The sequence below is a fragment of the Astyanax mexicanus genome, chromosome 23 (assembly GCF_023375975.1).
Source record: "Astyanax mexicanus isolate ESR-SI-001 chromosome 23, AstMex3_surface, whole genome shotgun sequence".
Taxonomy (NCBI): domain Eukaryota; kingdom Metazoa; phylum Chordata; class Actinopteri; order Characiformes; family Acestrorhamphidae; genus Astyanax; species Astyanax mexicanus.
The window spans coordinates 15,465,183-15,474,183 of NC_064430.1; positions in this window are offsets into that span (position 1 = coordinate 15,465,183).

Genomic DNA, 9,001 nt, shown 5'->3' on the forward strand with positions numbered 1-9,001 from the left:
GATTTTCCTCACGCAAAACTGTTTATTTCCTCGCGCTAGGAGAGCTTGACCGATCGCGATTTTTGACGTTGATCTGATGCCATACCATATCCACCGGACGCAGCGGTGGTGCAGGCGATAGCCCAGCGTAATTACGCGGCGCACCACATACCGCAGTGTAAGATGAACTGGATGATGGCACACACATCCCAATCTCCCCTACAGCAGTAAGGTATAGAGATAATGTAAATTAAAATGGTTTAACAGACACTTGTGAATTTGCAGCTTTTAATTGGTGAAGTGTGTGTTTGTTCGCTGTCTTCAGATGCATTATTATTTTAATAGTCATGATCACATTCTGCACTCTCAGTTCAACTATAGCACCTGTTTAAATTATATTTTTACAGCTTGTACAAGTAGTATGTAAAATGAACAATTCGCAAAAGCTGACTTGACACTTGATACAGCATTATCTATTTGAAAAAACATTTTTCATTCTCCTTTTCTGCAGTTTAACTCTTAAATTAATTAAAAATACTTTTACACTTTGCATAAGAGCAATTAGGGCTACACGTCAATAAGAGTACAGGTGAATACACATAAAAAGAATGTAAATAAAGGAGAGATAAATATATATTAATAAATATTTTTCTCTATGGCTCTTGGGATTTTAGTCTGAAGACTACACTTTTAAGCACAAAATTGCGCTTTTAAGCACTGCACACGCTTTTACCCACTGCAGGCGCATTTACGCACGGAATGCGCTTTTACGCACTGAATGCACTTTTACGCACTGAATGCACGTTTACGCACGGCGCGCGCTTTTACGCACGGAATGCGCTTTTACGCACGACACTTTTAAGCAAAACAGGCTTATTTAGGAGCCTGGTACATTTTTATTTATTTATAAATGCTCTTTTAGCCTATTTGTGCTGTAATTTTATTTTAATTAAACACATCCATACATACTTCTCCAGTAACAAGCAGCACTGCTAATATAGACAGTGTTTGAAGAGTGAAGGTTTAGTGCAAATTTAATCTAGATAAATGATTAACATCTGAAAAGTAGTCACGTTTGTTGATTTATATCACATCTGGAGTTTTAGTCTGTGTGCTCTCTGTGGGCGTTTGAACTGTACATAAATATGGACAGGATGTCCCCATTCACTCTCATTACAGCGTTTTGAAGCCAAAATATTTCCGAAATGGAAGCTGCCATCTTGCGTGCGCTTGCACAGTAGAGGCAAATTGGAGCCAGAACTGGCGCGGCAGAGGTGGGAGGTGCGGCCGTGTGAGTGCCCAAACCCCGCTCTGCCCTCAATTACTCTTTGCGTTTCACCTTCATTTTCACCAAACAAGTTACTTAACTTAGCTAACCTGAGTTGGCTAACCTAGTTAACTAGCTACATAGCGTTAAGTATCTAACGCCAGGCAAAAACCTAACCTAGATACTAAAATCAGGAAGAAGAACAAAGTAGGAATACCAATGAATTGATGGAGGAAAATCATCCACTTACCGAAAATGCAGAGAACGTTTCTCTGAGGCTCTGTTACAACAGTTAACTGCTTAACAAGCCATTACTTCAGAAATGTCATTTTTAACATTCAAATCCGAATGTCAGAAAGATCTGACTGTGAGCTCCGCGACTGAGCCACAGTGGCGGTGCGCGTTCACGCTCTGAGGCGAACCGCATCGCCACACCGTGTTCTAAATACCACAGATTAACTCCTATTAAACTTATTAACTGTAAAGAAATACACTGGAGGTTATTAACACGGGAGGGGGTCTTGCAGAATGTACAGAACCCAACTTTTGGATGTGTAATTTTAGATTAAAGATTCCGCCAATCTCTCATTCAGTTGAATGGAAATAGGCGGGGTTAAAAGTTGTATTGGAACTAGTCACCAAAGGGCGTAAGAGACGTAGTGACTTCACTTTTCAACCCCTGTCGTGCTGTTCATACTTATATACAGTCTATGGTTCACACGCACAGCACGCCCATTTAGGAGCCTGGGGTGTTTTTATGTTCAGTGATAAATGCTCTTTTTTTCTCTTTGTGCTGTAAAGTGTTGATAAATGCATTAATACATGCTTCCGCAGCAACAAGCACCACTGCTAATGTGAAGAGTCTTGGGCATCGTGGAGATACCCAAAAGGATACTTGTAGATATTCAAAAGGACACTTGGAGATGCCAAAAACACATTTGGAGATGCCAAAAGAACACTTGGATATGCCCAAAATGACACTTGGAGATATCCAAAAGGACACTTGGAGATGCCCAAAAGGACACTTGGAGACACACAAAAGTACACTTGGAGATATCCGAAAGGACACTTGGAGATGCCCAAAAAGACACTTGGAGTTGCCAAAAGGACACTTTTAAAAATCCAAAAGGACACTTGGAGATACCCAAAAGGACACTTGGAGATGCCGAAAAGGACACATGGAGATGCCCAAAGGACACTTGGAGATACCCAAAAGGACACTTGGAGATGCCCAAAAGGACACTTGTAAGTATCCAAAAGGACACTTGGAGATGCCAAAAATGACACTTGGAGATGCCCAAAAGGACACTTGGAGATACCCAAAAGGACATTTGTAAGTATCCAAAATGACACTTGGAGATGCCCAAAAGGACACTTGGAGATACCCAAAAGGACATTTGTAAGTATCCAAAAGGACACTTGGAGATGCCAAAAATGACACTTGAGATGCCCAAAAGGACACTTGGAGATACCCAAAAGGACATTTGTAAGTATCCAAAAGGACACTTGGAGATGAAAAAAGGACACTTGGAGATGCCCAAAAGGACACTTGGAGATACCCAAAAGGACACTTGGAGATGCCCAAAAGGACACTTGTAATTATCCAAAAGGAAACTTGGAGATGCCAAAAATGACACGTGGAGATGTCCAAAAGGACACTTGTAAGTATCCAAAAGGACACTTGGAGATGCCAAAAGGAAACTTGGAGATATCCAAAAGGACACTTGGAGATGCCCAAAAGGACACTTGGAGACACACAAAAGTACACTTGGAGATATCCGAAAGGACACTTGGAGATGCCCAAAAAGACACTTGGAGTTGCCAAAAGGACACTTTTAAAAATCCAAAAGGACACTTGGAGATACCCAAAAGGACACTTGGAGATGCCGAAAAGGACACATGGAGATGCCCAAAGGACACTTGGAGATACCCAAAAGGACACTTGGAGATGCCCAAAAGGACACTTGTAAGTATCCAAAAGGACACTTGGAGATGCCAAAAATGACACTTGGAGATGCCCAAAAGGACACTTGGAGATACCCAAAAGGACATTTGTAAGTATCCAAAATGACACTTGGAGATGCCCAAAAGGACACTTGGAGATACCCAAAAGGACATTTGTAAGTATCCAAAAGGACACTTGGAGATGCCAAAAATGACACTTGAGATGCCCAAAAGGACACTTGGAGATACCCAAAAGGACATTTGTAAGTATCCAAAAGGACACTTGGAGATGAAAAAAGGACACTTGGAGATGCCCAAAAGGACACTTGGAGATACCCAAAAGGACACTTGGAGATGCCCAAAAGGACACTTGTAATTATCCAAAAGGAAACTTGGAGATGCCAAAAATGACACGTGGAGATGTCCAAAAGGACACTTGTAAGTATCCAAAAGGACACTTGGAGATGCCAAAAGGAAACTTGGAGATACCCAAAAGGACACTTGGATGTGCCCAAAAGCACACTTGGAGATGCCAAAAAGGACACTTGGAGATATCCAAAAGGACACTTGGAGATACCAAAAGGACATTTGGAGATGCCCACAAGACACTTAGGAATGCCCAAAAGGACACTTGGAGATGCTCAAAAGGACACTTGGAGATGACCAAAAGGACACTTGGGGATGTCCAAAAGGACACTTGGAGATATCCAAAAGGACACTTGGAGATGCCCAAAAGGACACTTGGAGATGCCCAAAAGGACACTTAGAGATGCCCAAAAGGACACTTGTAAGTATCCAAAAGGACACTTGGAGATGCCCAAAAGGACACTTAGAGATGCCCAAAAGGACACTTGTAAGTATCCAAAAGGACACTTGGGGATGTCCAAAAGGACACTTGGAGATATCCAAAAGGACACTTGGAGATGCCAAAAGGACACTTGGAGAGGCCAAAAGAACACTTGAGTTTGATTCAGTTTTTACTCTGGACAGAATCGGTTTTATATCCATATCTATGGCGTCAGATTAATGTCAAACATCGCGAGCGGAAAAACCTTATGGGGCGGTTTCCCAGACAGGGTTTAATTTAAGATAGGACTAGGCCTTAATCTGGAATAGTTAATCATGTCTTTAAAAAGGGCTTTCTGAAACACAGATTAACCATTGATTACTAACACCTGGACTATGGAGTCCTGAACTAAAGTAATCTAGCTTAATTCAAACCCACCTGTGTTAGTCTGAATTAGCTGGGGCACAGTTGCCTATAAAACATGGAATGGACCCAGAAATGCCTAAAACAACATTGAACTGCAGAGGCAAATACAAGTAAAACCATGGCTGCAGAGAAGAGAGTTCGATCAAAAAACTATACTGAGCATGAGAAAACTTTGTTAAAGCAAATAGTTTCAAGATACCCGGTTATTGAAGATAAACAACACACATCATCTGCAGAATCAAAGAAAAGGAATGCCTGGAAATCAATTTACAATGAATTCAATGCAAATGAACACAAATCTACAAGAACATTACAACAACTCCAGGTATGAATAAATGGCTTTATTATGTTTCTCTTTAGTGAAACTTGAAGTTGATATTAGTTATTTAATACAGGTGTTGTGGAAAAATATAAAAATAAGCCTAAAAAAGACTGCTGCTGAAGCCCGAAGAGAGAGGTTTAAGACAGGTGAGGGACCTGCACATAAAGATCCTGACCAGGTGGATGAGTTGCTGACAGGAATAATGGAGAGTCAGCAACCTTTGGAGAATATACCAGATGATGATATAGACAGTTCAGATGATGGATCTCAGACACCTACTTTAGGTAAATTCATTAATTTAATCAATTTATTTCATTCATGTAATCGGCAATTATCTGAATTGTTGTGGTTTCAAGGAGAAGACCATGTGGACAGAACTACGGTGGCCGAGAAAGCCCAGCGCAGTGCAAATTGAAAAGCGCTGCAAAAGCACAAAACACATCCATCAAAATTACAACACAGGCGCAGCAAATAGAAAAACGCGCTGCAAAAAGAAAAACGCGCTGCAAATAGAAAAACGCGCTGCAAATACAACCACAACACAACGGAATTTGCTGTACCAGCTGTATACAAAGGACAATAAGTGGCAAACAAGCTTCTGAAAAGTAAGTTATGTTTATTACCTGTGATTACCACGGTTGTGTGCATATTATTAAAAGTTCAAAACGCCTTGTTTGCCACTTATTGTCCTTTGTACACATAGTGAAGTCCGAGACGTTACTGAAGACGCAGCTTAGCTGGTACAGTATCTTTTAAGGTCCCCCGGGAAAATTTCGTTGTGTTGTGACTCACTTCCGTTGTGTTGTGGTTCTATTTGCAGCGCGTTTTTCTATTTGCAGCGCGTTTTTCTATTTGCTGCGCCTGTGTTGTAATTTTGATGGATGTGTTTTGTGCTTTTGCAGCGCTTTTCAATTTGCACTGCGTTGGGCTTTCTCGGCCACCGTACAGAACTGAAGTGGTGCTGCAAAGCACATCCTCAACAAGTGTAGCAGTGCCTGCCAGTAGGCCTACTGGTCAGTACAACAAAAGACTCAGTATTCATGAAAGGTTGGCAATTGAATTTCATGAACATAAGTTAAAGTATCTTAGGGAGGAGCATGAAATGAAAATGAAGATCCTGCAAGTAGACCTGGAAACAAAGATAAAGGAGAGAGATGCTCAAATGTCTCAAATGCCACAGCAGTACATAAATCTATAAAATAAATAATTATGTTGTGTTGGATATATTATTTATATGACCCAACACACAAAATGTATACATTTACTTTAAAAATAAAATGTATTAAGTCATTACATGTGAAATGTACATGATTTGAACAGAACATAAAGAAAATGGATAATGTTGAAAATATCTACTTAAAGTGACACAGTGCAAAAGCATCTCTGTACGCAAGTCCTTCTCTGGCATCTGTTGTAAATGGTGGTGCAACCGGATTGTCATCCTCTTCAACTGGAGGATCAGGGCATCCACGCTGTTTCAGGTAGTTGTGTAGAACAGCTGTCGCAATGATAACAATGCAGCATCTTCTTGGTTTGAACCTGAGTGTTTTTCGAAGGCACTGAAAACAACTCTTCCAAATGCCAAACATGCGCTCTACTAGACCCCTAGTGCGCATATGAGCCTGGTTGTAGCGCCACTGCTCAGCTGTTGTTGGATGCAAGTATGGTGTAAACAAAAAAATCTTCTGGGCGTAGCCACTGTCACCAAGCAATATTCCGTTGTGCTCTCCTCTTTCAAATTGAGCATACAAAGATGAGTTAAGAAAAATACGGGAATCATGAGTAGCACCTTTCCAACGTGCAACAATATTTGAAAACTGTAACTGGGGCGTGCATACACCTTGGACATTTATGGAAAACCAATTTTTACGGTTCCTGTATTCCTCGGCATCTGGAGTAGATGGGCATTTTATTGGAACATGGGTTCCATCTATGCAGCCTATGACTCCTGGAAAGTGCCCATATTCATAGAAACTTACTTTGTAGTTCACTTGGATTGTAGAATCAGGGAAATTATGTACTGTCCTCTTAGTTCACAAATGGCTCTGCATACTCTGTGAATGACTTTACATACTGTTGGTTCACTGACACCAAATAAATCCCCAGTTTCTCGATGAAAGGTACCACATGCCAGGAACCTCAAAGTCATGAGCACTTGGAGACAAACTGGTAAAGGCCGTCCTCGCTGAGTCACAGATGAAAGCTTGAGATTCAATTGTGAAATAATCTCCATGGCATCTTTTTTATAAATTCTGAAACAATCTCGAAAACTAATGTCATCAAAATGTTGAAATGGGTCACTTTTGTCAGCAAGAACATGTCTAGCTGGTGGTACTCTTTGGTCTTCATTGACATAGTCCAAGTAATCCATGTGTCTTCTTTGACAAACAACTTTAATCTGAAGTTGAACCTACCTCCTGTCAGGTTTTATTTAAGCCTCAATTTACTCCTGCATTAGCACTAATCTACCTTCAAGAAATCAGATTAGATAATTCAGAGTTACACTAAATGCAGGACTATTTTAAGCCATGACTGAGAAAGCAGATTTCTCTTAGTCTGAGTTAAAAGGCCATTTTAGTCTAGGACTAGGCTTAATCTCTGTCTGGGAAACCGCCCCTATATTAGTTAGATGGTTAGCCGGGCTAGATGGTTTCAGTTATGCTTACCATCCCTGTAAACACATCGTTAAAATGCCATTAGTTAATTATTCACAGTTAAATACAGTATTTTAATAAATATTTAATAATTATACCCAGAATTAAATTGTCAAGAGCTTTGCCTTAATATTATAAAATTAGTGAAATTTTACCAATGCTATAAATCACTACATGTTGCACAAGTAGTCTAAATAAAATTTAAGGTTACTTTAATATGTAACTAAAGTACCTCATTTAAAGCACGTGGCGAGCAGAAAGAACAACTGAGTGTGGGGTTGACTTTTTTTTTTTTGCACAAGAGTACTGAGTGCGCTCGCGGTAGCGGTTCTGTTTGCTCGCGCATGGAAAACTGTTTATTTCCTCGCGCTAGGAGAGCTTGACCGATTGCGATTTTTTAGTTGATGTGATGCCATACCATATCCACCGGAGGCAGCAGTGGTGCAGGCGATAGCCCAGCCTAAATACGCGGCGCACCACATACCGCAGTGTAAGATGAACTGGATGATGGCACACACATCCCAATCTCCCCTACAGCAGTAAGGTATAGAGATAATGTAAATTAAAATGGTTTAACAGACACTTGTGAATTATCAGCTTTTAATTGGTGAAGTGTGTGTTTGTTCGCTGTCTTCAGATGCATTATTATTTTAACAGTCATGATCACATTCTGCACTCTATCAGTTCAACTATAGCACCTGTTTAATTTTTTTACAGCTTGTACAAGTAACATGTAAAATGTACTTTTACGGACGACACGCGCTTTTACGCACTGAATGCACCTTTACGCACGGCACGCGCTTTTACGCACTGAATGCGCTTTTACGCATGGCGTGCGCTTTTACGCACAGCACGCGCTTTTACGCACAGAATGCGCTTTTACGCACAACAGGCTTGTATAGGAGCCTGGAGCTTTTATATTCATTTATAAATGCTCTTTTAACCTCGTTGTGCTGTAATGTTATTTATATTAAACACATTTACACATTTATACATACAGCAACAAGCAGCACTGCTAATATGGAAAGTGTTTAAAGTGTGAAGGTTTAGTGCACAGGTAAGAACAAATTTAATCTAGATAAATGATTAACATCTGAAAAGTAGTCACGTTTGTTTTTTTTCTATCACATCTGGGGTTTTAGTCTGAGTGCTCTCTGTGTGTGTTCATGAACAGCGCACGTGTTCATACCATTAGACTGTATATAAGTATGGACAGGATGTCCCCATTCACTCTCATTACAGCAGTTTGAAGCCAAAATGTTGCCAAAATGGAAGCTGCCTATTAAACGTATTAACTGGGGGTTATTAACACAGAAGGGGAGGCTTGCAGAATGTACAACACCCAACTTCCAAAAAAAATCTTGGCTGTGTAATTTTACATTAAAGATTCCGCCAATCTCTCATTCAGTTAAATGGAAATAGGCGGGGTTAAAAGTTGTATTGGAACTAGTCACCAAAGGGCGTAAGAGACGTAGTGGCTTCACTTTTCAACCCCTTTCATGCTGTTCACACTTATATACAGTCTATGGTTCACACGCACAGCACGCCCATTTAGGAGCCTGGGGTGTTTTTATGTTCAGTGATAAATGCTGTTTTTCTTCTCTTTGTGCTGTAAAGTGTTG